The 26520-nt window shown below is 52.6% G+C and overlaps 1 protein-coding gene across 2 annotated transcripts in view; it reads left to right on the top strand.

Annotated features, from left to right (window-relative positions):
* The first annotated feature begins 2120 nt into the window (after window positions 1-2120).
* CALN1 (calneuron 1) overlaps window positions 2121-26520 on the top strand; it is a 174422-nt gene continuing 150022 nt past the window's right edge. Inside the window, exon 1 of one of the 2 annotated variants that reach the window (XM_064166629.1) lies at window positions 2121-2179. The gene's annotated coding sequence lies outside the window, so the exon portion shown is untranslated. Of the gene's footprint in view, window positions 2180-2591; window positions 3930-26520 lie in introns of those variants that run through there. The other variant, XM_064166630.1, reaches the window with a different exon arrangement.

Raw genomic sequence — 26520 nt, forward strand, 5'->3', positions numbered from 1 at the left:
TGGCTCTCCAGGCTGCTTTCTGGATCCAGCCAAGGTGACTGTAGCTGAGTGTTGGGTTTCCATTAGAGACTCACTCTCCCCATCAGAACGTCTCTCTGTGTGTTCAGCCTATACTGTCTTAAGCTAAATTCCAACCCTCTGGAGGTACCAGGGTCTGGCTTTCCCCAGGTGTGACCTCTAAGAGGGACAGGGATCTGCTGGAGAGGGTCCAGCAGAGGGCTAGGAGGATGATGAGGGGACTGGAGCACTGCCTGGTGAGGAGAGGCTGAGGGACCTGGGGCTGCTTAGTCTGGAGAAGAGAAGACTGAGAGGGGATTTAATAGATGTCTCTAAATCTCTGAGGGCTGGGGGACAGGAGGGGGGGACAGGCTCTGCTCACTGCTCCCTGGGATAGGACAAGCAGCAATGGATGGAAGCTGCAGCACAGGAGGTTCCAGCTCAACACAAGGGGGAACTCCTTGACTGGAAGGGTCCCAGAGTCCTGGCACAGGCTGCCCAGAGAGGCTGTGGAGTCTCCTTCTCTGGAGCCTATCAAAGCCTGTCTGGATGTGTTCCTGTGTGCCCTGAGCTGGATTGTGTGGTCCTGCTGTGGCAGGGGGCTTGGACTGGATGATCTCTTTGGGTCACTTCTAACCCCTAACATCCTGTGAGCCTGTGTCAGAGTCAGCATCCCTGGAAGGATAGAACAGCCATTGTAGACGTGGTGCTGGGTTTGGGATATGGCTTGGTGGTGACCTGGCAGTGCTGGGTTAATAGTTGGACTCTTTGACTTTCAACCAAACCAGTTCTCTTCCAATGAATCCAGTTCTCTGTGTGCTCCTCAAGCTGGGAGAATGTCAAACACTTGCTCTTTCACTCTGGTGAAGTCACCACCTCCTTGCAGCTGCCAGCATTGGAGAGTTGTAGCAAGTGAGAAGCTCTGCCCTCAGCCTACTCTTCTCCAGGCTGAACAACCTCAGTTCTCTCAGCTGCTCTAGACCCTTCACTGGCTTCATTGTCCTCTGGACTGCTGTATACAACTACCTGAGGGGTGGTTGTGGCCAGGGGGAGGTTGCTCTCTTCTCTCAGGTGGCCAGCACCAGAACAAGAGGACACAGCCTCAGGCTGTGCCAGGGGAGATTTAGGCTGGAGGTGAGGAGAAAGTTCTTCCCTGAGAGAGTCATTGGACACTGGAATGGGCTGCCCGGGGAGGTGGTGGAGTCGCCGTCCCTGGAGCTGTTCAAGGCAGGACTGGACGTGGCACTTGGTGCCATGGTCTGGCCTTGAGCTCTGTGGTAAAGGGTTGGACTTGATGATCTGTGAGGTCTCTTCCAACCCTGATAATACTGTGATAATAGTGTGAAAACCAGCAGCTTATACTCCCCACCCCGCACCACGTTAAGAAGGGACCTGGAGAACACTCAAGGAGTCAGCTTTGGAAAGGGCTCAGCCCCAGGCTGCTCGTTCCTTTCAGGTCATGGACTCCTCTGGGGTTGTGTCCCCTCCTAGGGACATGCTTTAGTGCTGGTGGCTTAGCACTAGCGGTGGGACTGCGAGCTCCAGGCAAGCAGTTGGACTTGATGATCTCCGAGGTCCCTTCAAACCTCAAGCCTTCTGCGGCTCTCTGCTTCCCAGCCCCCGGGAAGGGAGGCAAGCCCGGGGTGGGGAGCTGGGCTGGTGGGATCTGCCGGAGGACGGAGCCCCTCTCCTCTTGCGCTCAGCAGCTCTCGGCTTAGCGTTAGGATTAGGGAAGGGAGGGCTTAAGGGGTGGCTTGGCAGCGAGGTGCCGGTGAGGAAGGGGTTAGCGGGGGCCTTGCCGCAGGGTGGGCTGCGGCGGAGGCCGGTCCCCGGGCGGGCGCTTTGCGCTGCTCCCCCCGCCCTGCCCGGGAGCTGCCGGGGCCATGGGGCGCTGAGCGGCGGCGCAGCCCCGCACTCAGCCTGCCCCTCCGGCGCTGCTTTGGAGGGGGCGGCTGGGGCGGGGAGGGGACGTTAATTGCATTTAGTGATTTTTCTCCCCCCTCCGCCGTCCTCACCGCCCAGATCTCGCTCTCTGCCTCCTCCTCCTCCCTCCATCCTCCTCTGAATAACTCAGCCAGGAGAGATCTGGAGGGGGGAGGGTGGGGAGGGTTTGGGGGGGGTGGGGGGGGGTGAGGAAGAGGAGCTGAGCAAACCTGTAGCGGAGAAGCCGGCTGGTGGAAAGGTGAGTTGAGTGGGGGCGGGGGAGGGGGGAGAGCCTAGAGAAGGATGAGGAGCAGTGGCTGCTCCCCACCCTGGGAGAAGGAGAGGTGTGGGGGGAGGGTTTTGCTGGGAGCTGGCCGCTCGATCGCAGGTGTGTGTGTCCGTCCCCTTCTCCATCCGCCGCTGGGGAGCAGCTGGTGCTCCGCGGGGAACCGACCTGTTGACCGCAGAAGGAGCAGGTCCAGCCCTTACACCTTGCCTAGACGGAGTGGTGTCCCCCGTGGGGGTGTAGCGAGGTCCAGGGATGCTGGGTGGAGAGGAAGATGTGCGGGTTGGGGATGCTCGTCCCCATGACTTGATTCCCCTGACCCTCGCAGGTGTGCTTTGTTCACCAGTGAGGTGGTTCCCCTCCTCCCCTCCTCCCTTTTTGGCTTTGTGCGGTTTGGCTCCGTGAGTGTGTTCGTGGAAAAGGGGCATCAAGTTGCCCTGGAGTGGTGGAACATCAATTTCCCTGCCCCAAAAGTCTTTTTCTTAATTTCTGGGCCCTCTCCTCATGGATGATGTAATAAGTGGTCGGTCTCTATGCGGTGTCCTGCTCTCCTGGAGTTAGATGAGGATGAAGATCCCAGAGCAGAGGAGGCAGCCCCCATCTGTTTCAATAGATGGGTCTTAATCACTCTGCCGAAACCAACCCATCTGCGCGGCGGAGGAATTTGCCCCCCAAACAACGCCCTGATGCCACCGCCGGGCACCCAAAAGACACTCGAAGAGAGAGTCCTGCCTGTCACCCAGATGCCTGCTAGGAGCTTTAACGTATCGAGCCCAGCCTTGCTTTATCTCAGCTAGCATTTCAGCCACCACGTTTAACACACCGCTAGCAGTGGTTGCCTCCCGATTTACCCACGGAGCAGCAGAAGGGATGCACTAAGGAAGGCTGAGCTGCCCCTGCCTTGCTGCTGTCCTGCCTGTGAGCTGCTCCTCCTGTTACTCACCAGCAGCTCAGACCTTTTCCACCCACCAAGTTTCCCCCTGTTCCCCACGTAGCAGCTGCATCCCCCTTAGCACACTCCGCGCTGTGCCGCGCTGGTTCGCCGGGCGCCTTGCGAGCTGCTCTTGGCTCTCGGTGCCTCCCGGAGCGTCTTGGAAGTCGTGGGGATACGGATGGGCTCCTCCGGGAAATAATAGCGGGATGAGATCAGCTGTGGGAGCGACTCGCTGAGGTCTGGCCGGGCTGTGGCTGCCTGTAACTCCGCTGGAGAAGAGGTGTGTGTGTCTGTCTGTGTGTGATCCTGACTCGCCCGATCTGCTTGCTGGACTACGAGAGGAGCTCCTCATTGCCTGGGAAATCGACTGTCCCCATTGTTCGGCAGTAAAATAGCTGCACCAGGCTGTGATTGGCAAAGGACTGGATCACCCAGGTTGCTTGCATCACGTAGGCAGCTGCCACCGAAATGACACACTTGATTGAAGGCCAAAAGAACCATATACGTAACTGCCTGTGATTAAGCTCCATATGATGCCTCAGAGCAAGTAAAAAAACCCCTCCTTCATCTCATCTTGTTTGTAACGAGACAACCGTTGCAGGGATATCATTTGGGTCATGTTGTGGCTTTTGGGGCTTTGTTTTGGGTTGGTTTCTGATTGGTTTTTTTTTGGCTTCTGGCTGTAAACTTCCATGACCTGCACCAATCTGCCGTTGCACCCTCGCGCGATGCCCCATGAGAGCCTGGTGCTGTAGGTGTGCTGGTAGCTGGGAATACAAATTTCACCAGGTAAGAGCTCCCAATGCCATATTTTAATTGCAATTTGGTTCTTTTCTAGTTGTTTGGGGTTTTTTTTGGTAAGGAGGAACGTTCCTCCAGCTGGCTTCTTTTGGGGTCTTTGCACCAGTCCTTTCCCCACCAGCATGCATGAGTGGCTGTCCAACTGTTCACGTCTGGGAAGGGTTTGAGAGGGGAGGCTTTGCCTTTGCAGTTCGGGGAGTCTTGGTGGGTGCTGAGCTGTCTCTTCCGGGTGTGCACTGTACCTGTAGATAAAGGCTCTCTGCACTGCACCTGTAGATAGATAAATCCTCTGCTCTGGCTCCACCGAGGCAGTTTCCATATCTCTGGGCAGAATCCCGGTCGGGTGGTGAGGGATGGAGAGGTTTGGTGGACCCATGCCAAACCCTGCACCAGGTGAAACTTCCAGGTAGTGTAGGGACCGCAGGGGTCTGCCTGCTCCTGCAGGAGCTCACCTCATCTCCTTTGCTCTTCGGGAGCCTACAGACCCCATCTGCTTCCCATAACACCTTCCTTTAACTTTTCGGTGGGGGGAGGATCAGGCCGGGGCTCGATCCTGCAAACTGGTTTGTTTCGTCAGTGAACAAAAGCACTTTGCAAGCAGCTCCCTGCTACTGAACCCTGAAGCAGGACTTGGCTTGCCTAAGGGGGAGAAAAAAACCAAACCCAGCTCAGTATTTCATTTAAGGAGAACTAGTTTGCACAAATGCTAATTTAATCAAGATCTCCTTCCTTTCCTGCCTCAGCTGCATGGGGAGCCAGGGTCGTACCTCCTCTCTCCATACTCACACTCTCCCTGACTTCATTATCATGCAGTTTTTTTGTCCAATCATAATGTGCTTGAGGATTATTGCTGATGCAGCTTATTCCCACCACATCACGATCTATGGCTACCTCTATCAATCCAGATGGAGATACAAACAACATTGTTTTTGTGGCCACTTGCTCCAGGCTTTCCTTCCACAGCCTGAATCACAGCCCAAGCTCGGTACGTTTTTAAATGGCTGGTCCCATGCATCTCACACAGCCTCCAGAAAACCTGCCCCTGTAAGTTACAATGCAATGCAAGTCTTCTCATTTTATTGTTTCTTTCAAAAGACCTCATTTCGAGGCAAAAAAACCCCAAATCATGGCTTGACTGGCAGTGAGATGATGGCACTTGTGCATGTTTTATCTTCCAGAGTTATCATCAGCTGAGCAAAAATGCCCACTGAGAAACTACTGGTGTTAAGGAATAGCAGCAAACAGCATCTCAGTGGATTTGTGCACATAGGACTTTATTGATTTGGCATGAAATATGGCAGGCAATCTATCAGGAGATGGAAACCAAAGCAAGCAGAGCCCTGTCAGGGTATATTGGGAGTGTCGAATGGGTCTGGGAGCATTCATTTTAGCTGGGTGGCTTGCTAAGGTAAGCTGAAATGATTGGGGGGGTTTTATGAGTCCTGTAAACAATAGCAAGTCAGTTTGAGCCAGTTTTATACAGCCTTGCAGCTAAAGGTATCTCTGTTAGCTTGGTTCTTAACCTGGGGGTGGGGGGAACTGAGTGTGGAGAAGCTTTGCAAGACTGGGTAGGATTTGCTTGGTGTTTCTCAACCTGAGAATGTGGCTGGTGTTAAAAAGTGTGAGCTGGAAACTAGAGTAAATGCTGCCTATTATGCAATAGTACTTGGGCTATCATGAGCAGAGGGCACTGGAAAGAGAGTGGGTCTCAGGTCTGCTTCTAATTAAACACAGTCTACTTTGATAAGAAGCACTAAAACTGCTCCTCAGAATAAAGCCATGAAGCAGCGGTAATTGAAGCCACAGCGCAGATTTAGTCTGTTGAACCTGAAGTCTTTGGGCAGGACGTGGAGGGAGGAGGAGGGGGTGGGGGGGAAGAAATGTATAGAAATTCAGTGGGTGGTTCTAAAACTGCTCTCTCATTCCTGGAACTTAATATCTGCTTGTGGAGGCTTCCTGGGCATAATTGGATATACGTTTTTACAGCGTGATAAAAGCAAACCTTAAACATCTGCACTGCATGTTGTCCTTGGGTCTGCTCGGAGCTGAAGCTTCCAGGCAGCATATACCTCCCCTCCTCACACATTAGCAAGCCATTTAACCCAGATGGAGGGTTTGGATCCATGCTGTTTGCTGCCTGTAGTCATACCCCACCGTGCTAGCATCTCAGCAGCTTCCACGAGTACCTCCCAGCACTTGGGCAATGAAAAGTGGGGTGCTGAGGCATGGGCAGCTGCTGTGTTTGTCTCAGAACACCCAGCACTGCTGGTGAGAGCTTGGTGGAGGTGCTGGGTTGGGGGTCTCTGAGCTGTCCCTTTCCTTTGCCCTCCATTATGTCCATCATTGTCTTGTGTGTTTGTTGAAGTTCTTCCCCGTGCTGTCTGCAGGAGGGTCTTGGATATTGCTACATGCAGGCAGGGTCAGAATCTGGCTGCTTTGCCTTGGAGATAGGGCATCAGCAGCTTGTGGGCTTGCCTGAGATGGCTTAATGTCCCTGAGGAGGCTTGCTTGGGGTGGCACAGGTGACAGCAAGGTGGGCATATGTGCACAGAAAGAGTGTTTGTGTGCAAATAGTTTCCTTGGGATGGTTTGATCCTTGATGCTGGCAGTTAAACAGTAACGTGGGCAAGCCTGAGGAGCTGGAAGCTCGTTGAGGTGCGGGGACGGCCGGCACCGGTATCCTGCATGCATTCCAGTTTGGCTCAGTTCCTTCCTAACCCAAATTCTCTTTGTGTTTGTACCTGCTTATCACCCAGGACCTGACTCTCCAGAGAGGTCAGAAGGGCAGAGCCTCACTGAAGTTCATTACAGTTGTGCCTGCAGCGCTTTAATGAGGTCCTCTTCATTCCCCTCTGTTTGCAGGCCCATAGGGACCACGCTCTGCTTTGAGGGTTACTCAGTCACAGTATCACAGTATCATCAGGGTTGGAAGAGACCTCACAGATCATCCAGTCCAACCCTTTACCACAGAGCTCAAGGCCAGACCATGGCACCAAGTGCCACGTCCAGTCCTGCCTTGAACAGCCCCAGGGACGGCGACTCCACCACCTCCCCGGGCAGCCCATTCCAGTGCCCAATGACTCTCTCAGGGAAGAACTTTCTCCTCACCTCCAGCCTAAATCTCCCCTGGCACAGCCTGAGGCTGTGTCCTCTTGTTCTGGTGCTGGCCACCTGAGAGAAGAGAGCAACCTCCTCCTGGCCACAACCACCCCTCAGGTAGTTGTAGACAGCAATAAGGTCACCCCTGAGCCTCCTGCAGAGCCTCAGACAAACAGCTAAGTGAGCAGCCCCTCGGCTTAGGTGAGCACTCCTGCTGCTGGCAGCCTGTCCCAGCGAAGGGTAACTGGAGTTTTGCCATTGCCACCCGTGCCCGAGGTGGCCCCCTGAAGGAAATGTGCCCCACGGCCACGTGTTGGAAGAGCCAAAGATGTTTGCGCTGCTAATCGGCAAGCTTCTTACAGGCTTGGAGGACCTTCCTGGAGGCTGTTTATGTATTCATCCTCGATCTTAGACACTCTGCTCTGACCCCTTCTAAAAATGGCACTTTAAGAAAAAATGTCCTTACCCCCCCCCCACCCCCCTCCCCTTTTTCTTCTGCTGGTTGTTGACCTCTGCCAGGGCAACGATTTCCCCAGGGAGAGCTGCCGGCTCATCAACTGCTATGCAAATGCGATTCCAAACAGTCGATCATCTCTGCCAGGTACTGAGGTTGAGAGCAGCCAGCCCAAGAGCAAATCCCAGGGAAAACAAGAAAACAAAGTCCCCCTAACTGTTTTCAATTACTCAGCCTCGCTGCTTCGCCTTATGTTTCAAGCAGCAACACGCAAACCTCTCTGGGTCTAGCTTGTTTACAGAGGGCTGGTGGCTGGAAACTACAGCCAGCATCAGATTTCTCTTCTGCATTTCCTTCCACTAAGTAGTGAAATCCAAACGAGGATGCTGTCATTTCTGCCACCCCAAAGAGCTAAATGCTGTTCTCCAGCAAGAAGTGGTCGGTTTTGGTTACTTGGAAGAGCTTGGCTCTAATCTCCCAAAGACCAGTAGCTTGCAAAGGAAGAAGCACAGACTTCCTCAAGGCAGGATCTGATTCCTTGGCAATTAAGATCTTGGATGATGAGGTGCTCCAACACATGCTCAGCTCCTGCTGAGGCTGGAGAGTTCTTCAGCATAGACTCACACACAGAATGTTAGGGGTTAGAAGGGTCCTCTGAAGATCATCTGGTGCCATCCCCTGCTAAGGCAGGCTCACCCAGAGTGAATCAAACAGGAACGCAGCCAAGGTGGAGTTTGAGTGCCTCCAGGGATGGAGACCATAGCCTCACTGGGCAGCCTGTTCCAGTGCTCTGCCTCCTTCAAGGTGAAGATTTCTTTCCTTATATTTACTTGCCCACTGGTCCTTGGCCTGTCACAGGACACCTCTGACTTGACAGCATCAGAGCTTACCCTTGGGGAAGGTCCATTCCTGGTGACTGCTGTGCCTGTAGAGAGGACACTGCAGGTTTGATCCAGCTGGAAGTGCAGCCTGATCTGTTTGGAGGTGTCCCTGCTGCCTGCAGGGAGGCTGGACAAGACAACCTTTGAGGGTCTCTGTGTATGCAGCAGTAGTGGTTGGTCATAGAATCAGTCAGGGTTGAAAGGAACCACAAGGATCATGCAGTTCCAACCCCCCTGCCATGGGCAGGGACACCCTACCCCAGATCAGGCTGGTTGGTGTTAAGCAGCTGCTCTGGGTGGACAATGCACTGTTCCATGGATGGCCTGGTCACCTTCTGCACTGTTCCATGGATGCTTTGGCCACCTTCTGCAGTCGTGCTACATGTCCTGGGCATCCAAAAGCAGCTGATACTTCCAGTTCCCTACATGAAGTGGTTCTATAAGCCCAACAATCCCTGAACCTTCTCTTACCACAGCTTGCTTCTGGCTTAGGAGCAAATAATAACCAGCCTGGTGGCTCTGGAAACTTCTTCTTGAGGCAGGTCTGTTTGGGCTGGTTGACTTTCTCCCAGCAAGAGTTGTTTGGGGTTTTTTTAAGGGATTCTTTTCTAAGTCTGCCCCTTCTTTGTAGCCTGTGCATGAAGAAGAACCTAAGAGCCCTGAATGTCTGCAGTGGGCAAGTGCTTGGAGTGTATCTTGCTTTGGATCTTACAGTGTGATTCACCTCGATTGATATGAAAATGATGCCTGTGTTACGGTTGCCTTCACCTCTCTAATCACCTTCTGGCTCATGGATGGCTCTGTGGAAGCCATCAGCTATTGCTTTTAGAAGCTAACCCTCACCAGATGTCCAAAAGCCTCCTTTAAAGACGAGGCTTGGCACGAGTCGCCTTTGGTGGGAGGGATTAATTGTCCTGTTCATGAGGAAAGGAAACCCCAACCCTGAAACGATTTGGCATCTCATTAACACACCAGACTCAACCAATGAGCTGTTTAGAGTGGATTTGCTTTGTTAGAGCTGCTGTAGGAATTGTCATTACTGACAGCTTTGGTGTTGGTAGTTACTCATCTGTGACGCACTGGCTCTGGTGTGAATAATCCATTGTATATTGTTTTCTTCAATGAGGATGTGCTGGGGGTGCCAGGGATGGCTGCTACTAGTGTCTGTGTGGCTGATGGATGCCTAGGAAGGCAACAGGGCATGAGAACAGAGGTGTGCTCAGAAAACTGTCATAGAATCATAGAATCAAGCAGGTTGGAAGAGAGCTCCAAGCTCAGCCAGCCCAACCTAGCACTCAGCCCTATTCAGTCAACTAAACCATGGCACTAAGTGCCTCAGCCAGGCTTTGCTTGAACACCTCCAGGGATGGGGACTCCACCACCTCCCTGGGCAGCCCATTCCAATGCCAATCACTCTCTCTGCCAACAACTTCCTCCTAGCATCCAGCCTATACTTCCCCCAGCACAACTTGAGGATGTGTCCTCTTCTTCTGTTGCTGCTTGCCTGGCAGCAGAGCCCAACCCCACCTGGCTACAGCCTCCCTGCAGGCAGCTGCAGACAGCAATGAGCTCTGCCCTGAGCCTCCTCTGCTGCAGGCTGCACACCCCCAGCTCCCTCAGCCTCTCCTCACAGGGCTGTGCTCCAGGCCCCTCCCCAGCCTTGCTGCCCTTCTCCAAACACCTTCCAGCACCTCAACATCTCTCTGCAATTGACCAGCCCAGAACTGGACACAGCACTCAAGGGGTGGCCTAAGCAGTGCTGAGCACAGGGGCAGAATAGCAAAATGCTCAGTAGTTATGAGTGAAGGAGAAGAGAGTTAAATGGAGCAGGGGAATGTGTCCAGAGAAGGGCCACAAGGCTGGAGCACCTCTCCTCTGAGGGCTGTGTACAAAGGCTCCAAAATGTTAGAATGAGGGCCAGGAAGATGCTCAGAGGGCTGCAGCAGCTCTGCTATGAGGACAGGCTACAAGAGCTGGAGCTCTGCAGCCTGGAGAAGAGGAGGCTTTGAGGAGACCTTATAGTGACCTTCCAGGATCTGAAGGGGACTTACAGGAAGGCTGGGGAGAGACTATTGGCAAGGTCTTGTAATGACAGGAGATAGGGTAATGGGTTTGAACTGGCAAAGAGGAGATTGAAAGTGGATGTTAGGAAGAAGTTGTTTGCAGTGAGGGTGGTGAGAGGCTGGCACAGGTTGAGGGTGGTGAGACACTGGCACAGGTTGCCCAGGAAGGTTGTGGAGCACGGAATCACCCAATGTGATCTTTGATCACATTGGGTGATTCCGTGCTCCACAACCTCCCTGAAGCTGTTCAAGGCCAGGTTGGATGAGGCCTTGAGCAACCTGTCCTAGTGGGAGGTGTCCCTGCCTGTGGCAGGGGGTTGGAACAGGCTGATCCTTGAGGTCACTTCCAACCTAAACCATTCTTTGATTCTATGACTTCTTATCATTTTCATGCTCATTATTAAGCCACCCCTTGAGTGCTGTGTCCAGTTCTGAGCTCCTCCATTCAAGAGAGATGTTGAGGTGCTGGAAGGTGTTTGGAGAAGGGCAGCAAGGCTGGGGAGGGGCCTGGAGCACAGCCCTGTGAGGAGAGGCTGAGGGAGCTGGGGGTGTGCAGCCTGCAGCAGAGGAGGCTCAGGGCAGAGCTCATTGCTGTCTGCAGCTGCCTGCAGGGAGGCTGTAGCCAGGTGAGGTTGGGCTCTGCTGCCAGGTAAGCAGCAAGAGAAGAAGGGGACACAGTCTCAAGCTGCACTAGAGCAGATCTAGGCTGGATGTTGTTAGGAAGTTGTTGTCAGAGAGAGTGATTGGCATTGGAATGGGCTGCCCAGGGAGGTGGTGGAGTCCCCATCCCTGGAGGTGCTTGAGAGGAGGCTGGATGAGGCACTTAGTGCGGTGGGTTAGTTAATTAGAAGGTGTTAGGTGATAGGGTGGACTCAATGATCTTGGAGGTCTTTTCCAACCTGGTTAATTCTGTGATTATCTGGCAGGTTGAGAGGGTTGAGATTGTTCAGTCTGGAGAAGACAAAGGTCTGGGGAGACCTTAGAGCAGCCTTCCAGTACCTGAAGGGTGTCCAGGAGAGCTGGAGAGAGACTTCTATTAAGGGCCTGTGGTGATAGGACAGGTGGCAATAGTTTGACAGTAGAGCAGGGTAGATTTAGATTGGGCATTAGGGAGGAGATGTTTACTCTGAAGGTGGTGAGACATTTGAATAGGTTGCTCAGAGAAGTTGTGGATGCCTCATCCCTGGAAGTGTTTAGGACCACTCTAGGTGAGGCTTTGAGCAGCCTGGGCTAGCGGAACGAGTCTCTGCCGTTTGTAAGGTCCCTTCCAACCTGAACCATTCTGCTCTTCCCTGTGTCTGTCAGAAGTGCATTGCCAAAGGGTAAAGCTGCACGAGTGACATTTCCTCCCTGCTTTGACATTCTCTTCACCTCAGCTAAAAGCTCTGTGATATTTTTTCACTTGCTGCCAACAAGGAGCTCGTCCTCCCCTGTGCCAGCGGTTAGTCCTGCTTTATCTTCCCCTGTCCTTCCACTTGGAAAGCCAAATGAGCTAAGTACTGCAGGGGAAAAAAAAAAGAGAAGTCTGCTCATTTTTTATTTGAACAGCTCAGGGGACTGCTGTGATGGTCTGAGCAGGTGTGGGTGATGGCACAAAGCTCCTCTTGCCCCGCTGACCTGTGGTGTGTGCTCAGCTGAACGTGCTCGCTCTTGACTTTCTCCATACCCCTGTTTCTAGCTGATTCCTCTCTGGGCTGCAGGAGGAGTCCACTCTGCATGCTGGCAGGGAGTGCTTGGGGTAGGCATAGGGTGGTCATTGCTCCCCTCTGCAGTGGTAGTTGAGGAGGGGGAAATTGAAGCAGGTGCCAGGAACAGTGCCGAGGGATCTGGCAGGTCTCGGATGATGATGGCAGGTCTGAGGTTGGAACAGCTCCACATGTTCTCATCTCAGCACTGGTGCTGCTCAGCCCTGCAGGCTGTGTTCATAGACAGCTCGGGTTTGCAGCCCAGGAGGAGAGCCACAGCCTCTAATCTGGGTAGGAAAACATCACAACCCATTGGATTTCACCCCTTTGAGTACAGAGGTTGTTCTTCCCCTGTGCTCAGCACTGCTCAGGCCACCCCTTGAGTGCTGTGTCCAGTTCTGGGCTGCTCAATTCAAGAGAGATGTTGAGGTGCTGGAAGGTGTTTGGAGAAGGGCAGCAAGGCTGGGGAGGGGCCTGGAGCACAGCCCTGTGAGGAGAGGCTGAGGGAGCTGGGGGTGTGCAGCCTGCAGCAGAGGAGGCTCAGGGCAGAGCTCATTGCTGCCTGCAGCTGCCTGCAGGGAGGCTGTAGCCAGGTGGGGTTGGGCTCTGCTGCCAGGCAAGCAGCAACAGAAGAAGGGGACACAGCCTCAAGCTGTGGCAGAGGAGGTTAGGAGGAAGTTGTTGTCAGAGAGAGTGATTGGCATTGGAATGGGCTGCCCAGGGAGGTGGTGGAGTCTGTGTGGCTGGAGATGTTGCAGCCAAGCCTGGCTGCGGCACTTAGTGCCATGGTCTGGTTGCTTGGCCAGGGCTGGGTGCTAGGTTGGCCTGGATGATCTTGGAGGTATCTTCCAACCTGCTTGATTCTATGATTCTAATCTGCACAAGAAAACTTCCCAGGCCATTGGATTTCACCCCCTTGCCTCTAGTACTGAGCTGGGCAGCTTGTGCTTGGCTGAAGCATGCCTTGCAGCAAGGCATCTCATCATGCCCGGGAGGCAGCAAGGTGTCACTCCTACTGGCAGTTTGTTCCAACAGTTAATCACCATTGCCATTAAGAACTATTCCTTAATCTCCAATTGACATGTTTATAGCCTTCAGCTTCCCCCCCAGGAGGCCTTTGCCTTGAGATTTCAGAGTTTATAGCAGTCTGTGGTTTTTTTCCTCTTATAAACTCTTATTTTGTCTTCAGAGTTTTCTTGGCAGCTTGTAGTGGTAGGACAAGGGGCAATGGTTTGCAACTGGAGTAGGGGAGATTTAAGTTGGACATCAGGAGGAAGTTCTGCACTATGAAAGTGGTAAAATATTGGAACAGGTTGCCCAGGGATGTGGTTGGGGTCCCATTCCTAGAGATATTCAAGAGCAGATTCAGTGTGGCTCTGGACAGCCTGATCTAGTTGGAAGCATCCCTGCAGACTGCAGGGGGCTTGGACAAGATCATAGAATCAAGCAGGTTGGAAGAGGCCTCCAAACTCAGCCAGCCCAACCTAGGACCCAGCCCTGGCCAAGCAATCAGATCATGGCACTGAGTGCCCCAGCCAGGCTTGGCTTCAACACCTCCAGGGACAGCACCTCCCTGGGCAGCCCATTCCAATGCCAATCGCTCTCTCTGCCAACAACTTCAGATATTTTCATTAGGTTAGGGGTTTTTTATGTTATGTTGGTTTTTCTTTTGCTCCTTAAGATCAGCTCAGAAGCTTTCAAAACCATCTGGTTTATGAGAAGATGGAAATTTTGACTAACCCTGGTGAAATTCATCTCCTGCAGCCAGAGCCTGGGAGCAGCAGTGGCAGAAAGGCATTTGGATGGCAGAAAGGCATTTGGATGGCAGAAAGGGATATAGGTGGCAGAAAGGGATATGGGTGGCAGAAAGGGATATAGGTGGGAGAAGGGGATTTGGGTGGCAGAAAGGGATTTGAGTGGCAGAAAGGGATATAGGTGGGAGAAAGGGATTTGGGTGGCAGAAAGGGATATGGGTGGCAGAAAAGCATTTGGGTGGCAGAAAAGGATATAGGTGGGAGAAAGGTATTTGGGTGGCAGAAAGGGATATAGGTGGCAGAAAGGGATATAGGTGGGAGAAAGGCATTTGGGTGGGAGAAAGGGATTTAGGTGGTGGAAAGGGATATGGGTGGGAGAAAGGCATTTGGGTGGCAGAAAGGGATATAGGTGGCAGAAAGGCATTTGGGTGGCAGAAAGGGATTTGGGTGGCAGAAAGGGATTTGGGTGGCAGAAAGGCATTTGGGTGGCAGAAAGGGATTTAGGTGGGAGAAAGGGATTTGGGTGGCAGAAAGGGATTTGGGTGGCAGAAAGGGATATGGGTGGCAGAAAGGGATATAGGTGGGAGAAAGGCATTTGGGTGGCAGAAAGGGATATGGGTGGCAGAAAGGGATATAGGTGGGAGAAAGGCATTTGGGTGGCAGAAAAGAATTTAGGTGGCAGAAAGGCATTTGGGTGGCAGAAAGGCATTTGGGTGGCAGAAAGGGATATGGGTGGCAGAAAGGGATATGGGTGGCAGAAAGGCATTTGGGTGGCAGAAAGGGATATGGGTGGCAGAAAGGCATTTGGGTGGCAGAAAGTGGGAGAGGGCAGGAAAAAAAACATGAGATTGCTGGCTGCTAAAGGTGAGGATGAGTCTGAAGGCTAAGAGGAGCTGAGGTGCATGGATGGAATGCAGGTGAATTGGTTGTGGTAGTCCTTTAATTACACAGGTTGAAACCTGTCTGGGGATGGAAAAGGTCTTTAGCCCCTTAGTGTGTGATGTGCTCACTCTGGAGGTGCAGAGCTCTCAGGCTTATGCAGTCCTCTCCTCCTGGTAGTTTAAACTGAGGTTCAGCCTAGGCCAGAGTTAAAAATGAACACCCAGCAGCTCTGATTTGGAACTGTCCCACTGTGTCCCCACACATTCAGCTTTCAGCAGGAGATGTGGATTTGTTTCTGCCTGCTTGACCTGGCACCTGCAGCTCTCCCTTTCTGAGCCACGCAGAACTCAAAGGCAGCTGTGAGGTGCCAGTTGTTTAGCAGTGTGATAGCTTCTCCAGCAACCTTCCTCTTCTTTTTTTCATTTCAAATGTGCTGGAGAAGGTGATGAAAATTGCCAGCACCAAACCATCTCAAGCTCCTGTCACTCTGTAGTCCTCAAACCCGCCTGTCTGTTGCTCACAAAGCTCCTCTGTGGCACTACATCTGTTAGGCTTGTCACTCACACCTTGTTTTCTGCCTTTCAGAGGACCACTCAGGGCTGGAAGGGAGCACAAGGAGCAGCCAGTTCCAACCCCCCTGCCATGCCCAGGGACACCCTACCCTAGAGCAGGCTGCACACAGCCTCAGCCAGCCTGGCATCAAACACCTTCAGCCATGGGGCCTCAACCACCTCCCTGGGCAACCCAGTCCAGCCTCTCACCACTCTCATCACCAACAACTTCCTCCTCACCTCCAGCCTCACTCTCCCCACCTCCACTTTTGCTCCATTCCCCCACTCCTGCCACTCCCTCACAGCCTCAAAAGTCCCTCCCCAGCTATTTTGTAGCCCCCTTCAGATGCTGGAAGGCCACAAGAAGGTCACCTGGGAGCCTCCTCTGCTCCAGCCTGCACAGCCCCAACTCTTTCAGTCTCTCCCAAATCCTTTCAGAGGATTGGTTTGGGTTTTTTCCCTTCCAGTAACATCCTTACATGCTGACAAGTTGGTCTTAGGTTTCTAAAGTCTTTTTACCCACTGATCACCAGGGGGAATTTTATTGCTGGAATCTTAAGCCAGTGTCTAGCAGCAAGGGGACCTTACTGTGGCCTTTCAATATCTGAAGGGACCTACAAGAAAGCTGGGGAGGGACTCTTTAGGCTGTCAGGTAGTGATAGGCCTGGGGGGAATGGAACAAAGCTGGAGGCTGGAGGTGAGGAGGAAGTTGTTGGTGATGAGAGTGGTGAGAGGCTGGAATGGGTTGCCCAGGGAGGTGGTTGAGGCCCCATGGCTGGAGGTGTTTGAGGCCAGGCTGGCTGAGGCTGTGTGCAGCCTGCTCTAGGGTAGGGTGTCCCTGGGCATGGCAGGGGGGGTGGAACTGGCTGCTCCTTGTGCTCCCTTCCAACCCTGCCTGATTCTATGATTTTCTTAGTCATTGCCTGAAACAGGGGAATGCATCCTTAGGTTTATGCCAATAGATGATCAAAAGCCATGAATGCCATGTGTGGTATGATGAGGATGAGGAGAGGTAGATATGGAGAGCTAGAGCTGAAAGTGATTTCCAGGAGCCAGTTTTAGTCTGTACCTCACCACTAGCAAATGCATCATGAATCTCAAGTGTGTGTGCCCTGTGGACCCAAGTCTCATGTTTGCAGTCCATACATCCCTGTAAAAGGTATGAAATCAGTCTTGGATAGATTAGTTTGAGGCATAGGAAGTTCCATGTAAACATGAGGAGGAATTTTTTCCCTATGAGGATGCCAGAAGACTGGCACAGGCTGCCCAGGGAGGTTGTGGAGTCTCCCTCTCTGGAGATGTCCAAAACCTGTCTGAATGCATTCCTGTGTGATCTGCTCTAGGTGATCCTGCTCTGGTAGGGGGGGTTGGACTGGCTGAGCTTTGGAGGTCCCTTCCAGCCCTCAACATTCTGTCATTCTGTGGAAACTGCTGAAAGTATCATCTGTGTAAATGCTGGGTTGAGCCTTGGTTTTGGCAGGGGGAGTTGGCCTCGATGATCTAGGGTAGGGTGTCCCTGCCCATGGCAGGGGAGTTGCAACTACATGATCCTTGTGGTCCCTTCCAACCCTGCTTGATTCTAAGACCTATAGAGGTCCTTTCAAACCCTTGCCACGGTGGTTTGCAGCCCTGCTCTCCAAGTGGAAGCACTCCTGTTAGCAAACTAAGAGAGAAAACCCTTTCAGAGGCTTCTCTTTTGCACTTGCAGCCCAATGGCTTTGCCCTAGAGTCTGAGTAAAACTGGCCTCCCAAACCAGCCCAGTGTGTTTGCTGCTCTGTGCAGGCTGCAGCGGTGGCCTGGGAGCAGGGAGGCTCTTCCCATAGTCTTCCTGCAGTAGATGTGTTTATATCTAGCCCAAATGTGCCTTCTCCTGTGTTTTGGGGGATGTGGCTTTCTTGGTAGCAATAGTCAAACAACAACCTCCCTCCAAGACTTTCTTCCTCCCCGGGAGGATCTATCTTAGAGCTTTCTTTCAAGGATCCCTGCGCACCAGACCTTATTTTTCTTAATCCCAAGGCACCCTTCCAAGACCCACTTATATATTGATTATTTTTTTTTTGTAGCTACAGCAAAAGCCATCTGCCTGAGCAGGCTTTCATTCCTCTGTCTCTTTCTGCATCCAAGTTGAGACTGATTAAAGGAGACTCCTGCATTTTATTGCAGCGGCTTAAATCCTCACACCTCGCTGCGGAGCTCTCGGTGTGCTCCCCCTTCTCTGTGTCCTCTGAGCTTCTCCTAGTGACACCCAATGAGACTCTTTGAGCCCTTCAGACATTGCTTTGGTAGCTTGGGCACAGCTTGCATTGGAGGTGCCAAGGTTGTTGCACAAAATAGATTAGAAAGTAGTAATCTTGAAAGCTGTTGTCAGCAGTGGTGAGGGCAGGTGATAAAGGACAAAGTGACTTAGTGCTCTTCCGAGCAGGAGGATTGTGCCCAAGCCAAGTGTCTGCAACAGGATGATGGAGTTGGCTTCTCAGAACTGTACTGGCTACAAACAGATGTGGGGATTTAGTCCAGCTTAGAAGCTCTCATGCCACAGAGCACAGGCTAACCAGTACCCAACACTGGCCAGGCCACACCTGGAGTGCTGTGTCCAGTTCTGGGCCCCTCAATTCAAGAGAGATGTTGAGGTGCTGGAAGGTGTCCAGAGAAGGGTGATGAAGCTGGTGAGGGGCATGGAACACAAACCCTGTGAGGAGAGGCTGAGGGAGCTGAGGGTGTGCAGCCTGCAGAAGAGGAGGCTCAGGGCAGAGCTCATTGCTGTCTGCAGCTGCCTACAGGGAGGCTGTAGCCAGGTGGGGTTGGGCTCTGCTGCCAGGCAAACAGCACCAGAAGAAGGGGACACAGTCTCAAGCTGCACTAGAGCAGGTTCATGCTGGATATTAGGAGGCAGTTCCTGTCAGAGATAGTGATTGGCATTGGAATGGGCTGCCCAGGGAGGTGCTGGAGTCTGTGTGTCTGGAGGTGTTGAAGCCAAGCCTGGCTGGGGCACTTAGTGCCATGGTCTGGTTGTTTGGCCAGGGCTGGGTGCTAGGTTGGGCTGGCTGAGCTTGGAGCTCTCTTCCAACCTGCTTTATCCTATGAGTCTCTGACTGATGCATCCTGCTCAGAGGATCGAGGATGAAGTCCCCCAGGAATGTCTCAGATGATGCTCAGGGATCTGTTTGCTTTGCTCTTCCCTTTGGATCCAGCTAGCTGTTCCCCAGGCTACCTGAAAAGATAATGGCAATTGTTCAGCTTGGGGGAAAATGAGGTCTTTCTTTCAGCAGCCACTGCTCTTACTTGCCTTAGATGTTATAAATGCTGCTCTGCCCAGGGAGAAGCATCTTTAACACCCTCACTGCATTTGATGAATCTTTAAAGGGCTTTAGAGCAAGCTGGGGGACTTTACAGCTCCTGCTCCTCTTTCCCTACCATCTGATTGCTTTGTGGATTTTCTGTCTGTTCTTGTGCTTATTTGAGCCTGGTTTCCTAAGAAAATGAAGCTTGCATTGTTGTACCAAGCACATGTGCTTGGCCACCCATGTGGGTATGTTTCTTCATGCTATCAGCCTGAACTTTCTGCTCAGCCTCAGCCAGGTTTGTGGGAGAAAATAGGACTTCTTACAGCGCCTTGTACTGGTAGGAGGAGAGGGAATGGACTGAAGCTTGAGGAGGGCAGATTTACACTGGAGATTAGGAAGAAATTCTTTGCAGTGAGGGTGGGTAGACACTGGAATATGTTGCCCAGGGAGGTTGTGGATGCCTCCTCCCTGGAGGTGTTCAAGGCCAGGCTGGATGGGACCTTGAGCAACCTGGACTCATGGAAGGTGTCCCTGCCCATGGCAGGAGGTTGGAACTGGAGAATCTTTAAGATCTTTTCCAACCCAGCCCATTCTGTGATGTCCATTCTGTGTGTCCAGAGCAGGGCCAGGAGGATGCTGAGAGGCTGCAGCAGCTCTGCTGTGAACACAGACTGAAAGAGTTGGGGCTGTGCAGGCTGGAGCAGAGGAGGCTCCCAGGGGACCTTCTTGTGGTCTGCCAGGATCTGAAGGGGGCTACAAAAAAGCTGAGGAGGGACTTTTGAGGCTCTCAGAGAGTGGCAGGAGTGGGGGGAATGAAGCAAAGCTGGAGGTGGGGAGAGTGAGGCTGGAGGTGAGGAGGAAGCTGTTGGTGATGAGAGTGGTGAGAGGCTGGACTGGGTTGCTGTCACGGAAGGTAGTTTGGGAGGTTGTGGGGAAAATACACGATGGCTCACTCGTGGATTTCAAGTGGTTTATTGCTCAAACACAGAGATCCCCTCCCGAACTAAATCCCCCACCTGAGTTCTTTGGGGTTTGAAGTCGTAGAATAACAGTTCAGAAAATAGCAGCTAAAGGAGAGTCTGTGATTTCTTTAGAGCTGTTTTGAGTCTTTAAAGTTACTCAGTCTTTAGGTGAGGAGTTCTTTCTTTGGTTTACTCACTGTTCAGCGGTTCAGGTCAGCAGGACTCGAGGTTTGGGTGGTGTCCCTTTGTTGGTCAGGATCGGGCCCAAGCAGCTTCAGGCCTCTGCGGGTCCCTCGTCGGGCGGGGCCGATCAGGAGCGAGAGGTCACCGCGGCAGGAGCGAGGCAGCAGGCAGGCAGGCGAGCGAGCAGGTAGGAGCAGGTACCAGCAAGCTCAAGCAAGCAAGCCCCGATCCAGGCAGGCACACTCAGTGCCAGGGAAACTGATGGAGCAGCTTATCTTGGGGGTGATAAGAGCGCACCTGAGGGATGGCAAAGATCTCAGGTCCAGCCAGCATGGGTTTAGGAAGGGCAGATCCTGCCTTTCTAACCTGATCTCCTTCTATGATCAGGTGACTGCTTGGTGGATGTGGGGAGGCCTGTGGATGTGGTCTGTCTGGACTTCAGCAAGGCCTTTGACAGTGTCCCCCACAGCAAACTGCTGGCTAAGCTGTCAGCCCATGGCTTGAATGGCAACACTCTGTGCTGGGTTAGGAACTGGCTGGAGGGCCAGACCCGGAGAGTGGTGGTGGATGGTGCCACATCCAGCTGGCAGCTGTCACTAGTGGTGTCCCTCAGGGATCAGTGCTGGGCCCCATCCTCTTTAACATCTTCATAGATGATCTGGATGAGGGCATGGAGTCAGGCATCAGCAAGTGTGCAGATGACACTAAGCTGGGGGCAGATGTGGCTGGGTTGGAGGGCAGAAGGGCTCTGCAGCAGGACCTTGACCGCCTGCACAGATGGGCAGAGTCCAATGGGGTGGTATTCAATAGCTCCAAGTGCTGGTGCTGCACTTTGGCCACAACAACCCCATGCAGAGATACAGTCTGGGGTCAGAGTGGCTGAGAGCAGCCAGATAGAGAGGGATCTGGGGGTGCTGATTGATACCTGCCTGAACATGAGCCAGCAGTGTGCCCAGGTGGCCAAGAGAGCCAGTGGCATCCTGGCCTGCATCAGGAATGGTGTGGTCAGCAGGAGCAGGGAGGTCATTCTGCCCCTGTACTCTGCACTGGTTAGACCACACCTTGAGTGCTGTGTTCAGTTCTGGGCCCCCCAGTTTAGGAGGGACATTGAGATGCTTGAGCGTGTCTAGAGAAGGGCAACGAGGCTGGGGAGAGGCCTTGAGCACAGCCCTACGAGGAGAGGCTGAGGGAGCTGGGATTGGTTAGCCTGGAGAAGAGGAGGCTCAGGGGAGACCTTATTGCTGTCTACAACTACCTGAGGGGAGGTTGTGGCCAGGAGGAGGTTGCTCTCTTCTCTCAGGTGGCCAGCACCAGAACGAGAGGACACAGCCTCAGGCTGCACCAGGGGAGATTTAGGCTGGAGGTGAGGAGAAAGTTCTTCCCTGAGAGAGTCATTGGACACTGGAATGGGCTGCCCGGGGAGGTGGTGGAGTCGCCGTCCCTGGAGCTGTTCAAGGCAGGACTGGACGTGGCACTTGGTGCCATGGTCTGGCCTTGAGCTCTGTGCTAAAGGGTTGGACTTGATGATCTGTGAGGTCTCTTCCAACCCTAATGATACTGGGATACTGTGATAATGTTCAAAGAGGTGTAACCCTCCAGCCCAGGCTACTCTACGTTATTCTTACAGACTGGCACAAAGTTATCATCAATCCATACAATTGGAGAATTCTTACCAAACAGTTTCTAAGAGCACCCCAAGCTCAGCCCACACCAGGTGTGGAGCGGGCATGAGAACTGCCCTTCCCCCTAGCCCAAACAGTGGCCACTGTTTGCCTTTTATCTCGACCAGGGAGAGACTTTCTCATGGGGCTGAAGGACTGTTTTGGTTTTGCGATGCTCTTGGCATTAATGTGAGACACTATAACCTTCACAACAGGGAGGCCTGCTAAGGGCTTCTGCTACCCTCCATGACAGTTGCCCAGGGAGGTGGTTGAGGCCCCATGGCTGGAGGTGTTTAAGGCCAGGCTGGCTGAGGCTGTGTGCAGCCTGCTCTAGGGTAGGGTGTCCCTGGGCATGGCAGGGGGCTTGGCACTGGCTGCTCCTTGTGCTCCCTTCCAACCCTGCCTGGTTCTGTGATTCTATGTATCTATAGATTTCAATTTTACCATCTTTCCACATTTCTCCACCTGCATCGTTTTTACCCAGCCTGTTTGGCACCCATGGGTCTGGTCAGCACCCAGGACAGGGACCTGGTAGCTGAACCTGTGTTGTAGCATTGGGCTGCAGCTAGGATCCACCGAATTACATCTGGACAGAGGAGGTAAATGCGTGGTACTGGCAGGGCCTGACACCCAGGCAGTGGAAATGATGAGCTGATGCTGTGTGTGTGATGTGCCTGAGGCTGTGAACCCAGGCTCAGCTCCTGGGTGTCATTTTGTGCTGCACGTAGGAGAAGGGTTAGTGAGAAATCTGTTCCAAATTGGTAACCACCCCAGGGAGATCCAGGATCAATACCAATTGATCCTGATTCCATCTCGTTGAGTGATACTTAAGCTAAACCTTCCAGTTCAGCAGCCATGCGGATTGCTGGAGGCCTTGTTTGAAACCCAAGTCACGAGAGGTGCTGAGGCATGCAAACCAGAGCCAGGGGAGGCAAGTGAGCATCTTGTAACTGCCCTCTTCCCTCCCTCCCCTCCCTCCCCTCTTTCTTTCCCTCTCCCTCTTCTTTCTTCCCCTCTCCCTCTCTTTTCTTCCCCTCTCCCTCTCTTTTCTTCCCCTTTCCTCCTCTTCTTTTGTCTCCTTTTCCTCCTTTTCTCTCCCTTTCCCCCTCCTCTTTTCTCTCCCTTTCCCTGTCCTCTTTTCTCTCCCTTTCCCCCTCCTCTTTTCTCTCCCTTTGCCCCTCTCCCTTTCTCTCCCTTTGCCCCTCTCCCTTTCTCTCCCTTTGCCCCTCTCCCTTTCTCTCCCTTTGCCCCTCTCCCTTTCTCTCCCTTTGCCCCTCTCCCTTTCTCTCTCTTTGCCCCTCTCCCTTTCTCTCCCTTTGCCCCTCTCCCTTTCTCTCCCTTTGCCCCTCTCCCTTTCTCTCCCTTTGCCCCTCTCCCTTTCTCTCCCTTTGCCCCTCTCCTTTTCTCTCCCTTTTCCCCTCTCCCTTTCTCTCCCTTTTCCCCTCTCCCTTTCTCTCCCTTTCCCCCTCTCCCTTTCTCTCCCTTTCCCCCTCTCCCTTTCTCTCCCTTTCCCCCTCTCCCTTTCTCTCCCTTTCCCCCTCTCCCTTTCTCTCCCTTTCCCCCTCTCCCTTTCTCTCCCTTTCCCCCTCTCCCTTTCTCTCCCTTTCCCCCTCTCCCTTTCTCTCCCTTTCCCCCTTTCCCTTTCTCCCCCTTTCCCCCTCTCCCTTTCTCCCCCTTTCTCTCCCTTTGCCCCTCTCCCCTTCTCCCTTTCCCCCTCTCCCTTTCTCCCCCATTCCCCCTCTCCCTTTCTCCCCCTTTCCTCCTTTTCTCTCCCTTTCCCTCTCTTCTTTTCTCTCCCTTTCCCTCTCTTCTTTTCTCTCCCTTTCCCCCTCTTCTTTTCTCTCCCTTTTCCCCTCTTCTCTCCCTTTTCCCCTCTCCTCTTCTCTCCCTTTTCCCCTCTCCTCTTCTCTCCCTTTCCCCCTCTCCCTTTCTCTCTCTTTCCCTCTCTTCTCTTCACCCCTCTCCCTTTCCCCCTCTTCTTTTCTCTCCCTTTCCCCCTCTTCTCTTCACCCCTCTCCCTTTCCCCCTCTTCTCTTCTCTCCCTTTCCCTCTCTCTCTTTCGATCCCTGATGGCAAATCGCTTATGAAGCTCTCTCACAACCGCACTTGTGCCGAGGGGAAGGAGCGCTGCTGCCGGCGCTGCTGCCAGGCGTTGCAGGGGATCTAACCTGCTGGTGGGCCTGGCTCCAAGACTGAAACCTTGGCAAGGCACCATGGTAACATTTCCAGACGCATGTTTATGGGTTCTTTCAGGGCTTTTTGGTTAAATGTCAATGTTTTCCTGCCATTCTTCGAGGGGATTTCATTGCTCTGAGCTCCCACTATGCCTTTGAAATCTGCCTTCGCTTTGCTGGGTGGAAAATGCATCTGGCAGGGAGACAGAGAGCAGAGCTCCCTGCTAGGCTGCCTGCTCAGAGGCTCATGGTACAGCTCTGTGAAATGGGGCAAGAGCCAGGGCATCTTCCCTGCTCACACCCAGAGGAGGTGAGTGCTCAAGGCTGCGCATTTAACACGTTGAAGAGACAGAAAGCTGCCAGCACCCAGCAGCTGCTGCTGCTCAAACACCCGGGAAGAGCATCCCCCTCGTGTGATGGATCCCAGCAGCACCAGTTTGGTTTGAGTTTGATGAAAGCACTGTGTTTCTAAGCTCGTTGTGTTTCTGAGGTGGACGTTCTGGCTAATTGCAAAATGAGCTTGGATCAGCCTGGCTGTGTTAGGACAAACCTTTTCTTCCCAGGCACTCACCAGGCACCTACGTACTTCCATCAAGCTCTTGATGTGTTCCAGCACAGGGTTCTTTGCAAAACGCAGTGCTCTGCTTTGTGAACTCCCTTACAGTGCCCCTTTCTGCTGTTTTCTGCCCTTGTGCAGGCTTGGTTTTGTCAGCTGGATGCTGTCTGCAGGGTGCTGAGCAGTCCTGAAGCTTGGCTGAGCACCTTTGTTCAGGCTTCTGGTGCTGGAGCTTCTCTGGTCCGGTTTTGAGCGTTGCTGACACTGGAGGCAGGCTGAGAGCTGCTGAATTCCAGAAGCTCTGCAGGGCTTCTGTTGAATAATATTACAATTTGGGGGGAAAAAATAATATAAATATACTTAGGAGGCAGGATTTAATCTGGAATCTCTCACTCTAGAATATGATGGGTGCCCTCCCAGTACAAAAACACATTACAGGAACCCAGGTGGGAGCTGATTTGAAGCACTTCAGCCCTCAGGGGAGATGCATTGTCATTTTTTACTAATGGTTGTAGAAGCTAAGGCACAGAAAGTGATTTCAGAAATGCTTTAGTGCACCAGAATTTATGGCTTGAAGCTACTCCAGCTGTGGGTGAGCTCAGGGAGTGCCAGGAGCTGAGCTCTTGTTGCCCAAAGGGCCAGGACAGACAGGTGCTGGCATCGTCCAGCCCCATGGTCTCGTTGCTTGCTGTGTTTGCTCTCCCCCAGCTCCACTTGGGCTGGTGTTAGCTTTAAATGCTTTTAATTGGTTAGGGTTTGGAGAAAGCAGTGAGATTGTCTTGTACTGGGCATGTAGCACCAGAAAGGGCTCCCCAGAGAGGTGGTTGAATCTTTCCATCCCTGGAGGTGTTTGGGGGCCGCAGGGATGTGGTGCTGAGGGATGTGGTTTGGCACTGGGCTCAGCGGAGTTGGGTGGTGGTTGGACTTGATGGTTTTGAAGGTTCTTTCTAACCAAACCAATTCTATGGTTCTGTGGTTATTGAGGGTGAACATGCACTGATTGCTGCCTGAATCTTTTATGGTGGGACTGGAAGCTGGTGCAGGTGCTGCAAAAACAGTCACAGAATCACAGACCTGCCTAGATTGGAACAGACCTTGCAGAATGTTGAGTCCAATCATTAACCAAACATTCTTAAGCAAACCACATCCCTCAGCACCATATCTACATGACCCTTAAATCCCTGCAGGGCTGAAGACTCCACCACCTCCCTGAGCAAGTCTTTGCAATGCCTGAGAACCCTTTCAGAGAAGAATTTTTTCCCAGTACCCAATCTAAACTTCCCTTGGTTCAACTTGAAGCCCATTTCCTCTTGTTGCTATTACTTGGTTGAACCAACTGACCCCAAACCTGGCTCCAACCTCCTTCCAGGGAGCAGTGAGATCTGCCCTCAGCCTCCTTTTCTCCAGGCTGAACAACCTCAGCTCCTTCAACTGCACCCTGTGATAGGACAAGGAGCAATGGGTGTAAGTTGCAGCAAAAGAGGTTCACAAGGGGGAACTTCTTTACTGTAAGGGTCCCAGAGCACTGGCACAGGCTCCCCAAAGAGACTGTGGAATCTCCTTCTCTGGAGCCTTTCAAGGCCTGTCTGGATGTGTTCCTCTGTGATCTGTGTTAGATTGTATTGTCCTGCTCTGGCAGAGGGTTGGACTGGATGATCTCCTTGGGTCCCTTCCAACCCCTAACATCCTGTGAACTGTGTATTGCTCCTCCCCAGTCTTGTTCTCCAGACCCTTCGCCACCTTTGTTGCCTTTCTTTGAACACACCCCAACACCAAAACATCCTTAAATGCCCTCAATGTCCAAAGAGCTGGAAGTCTCTCTCCTAGAGCAACACCAAAGGTGGCACCACCACGGGTAGGTGAAATTCCCCTTGTGGCCCAGGGCAACCGTTGTGAGAAGGAAAGGCATTAATTGGCAAGTGCTGGGAAATTACAGATATGCCTAATGAAAGAAGGGAAAACCTTGTTTACAGCTTCTAATGTGCTGCTGAAGAAACTGGCTCCCAAATAAAAATCCTCTAAAATGACAATTAGGATTTATTTACATAATCACTGCAAGAGGAAGGCTCCCTACGTGCTGAGCAGCGCGAGAGAAACCTCCTGCCTTTGCCTCCTCACTTTCCTGTGTCTTGAGGTTAGTTTGTTCTCAGAGAGTCTGTTAAAGCTTTTACTGGCTCAGTCAGGCAAAAAAAAGGCATTTGTTGGAGAATTAAGGCACACACACACATATATATATGTGTGTATGTATATATATTTGTTTAATTGACTGTAGTGAGAACATATGGCTGAGTAAGAGCCTTGTAATTGTAGTGTTGGCTGGAGAGTGATTCTGTAGGTGGCACTTAGCTCCTTGTGTCACTTAGCTCTTCATGGCAAAGGATGTTGATGT

The sequence above is a fragment of the Pogoniulus pusillus genome, chromosome 27 (genome assembly GCF_015220805.1).
Source record: "Pogoniulus pusillus isolate bPogPus1 chromosome 27, bPogPus1.pri, whole genome shotgun sequence".
Taxonomy (NCBI): domain Eukaryota; kingdom Metazoa; phylum Chordata; class Aves; order Piciformes; family Lybiidae; genus Pogoniulus; species Pogoniulus pusillus.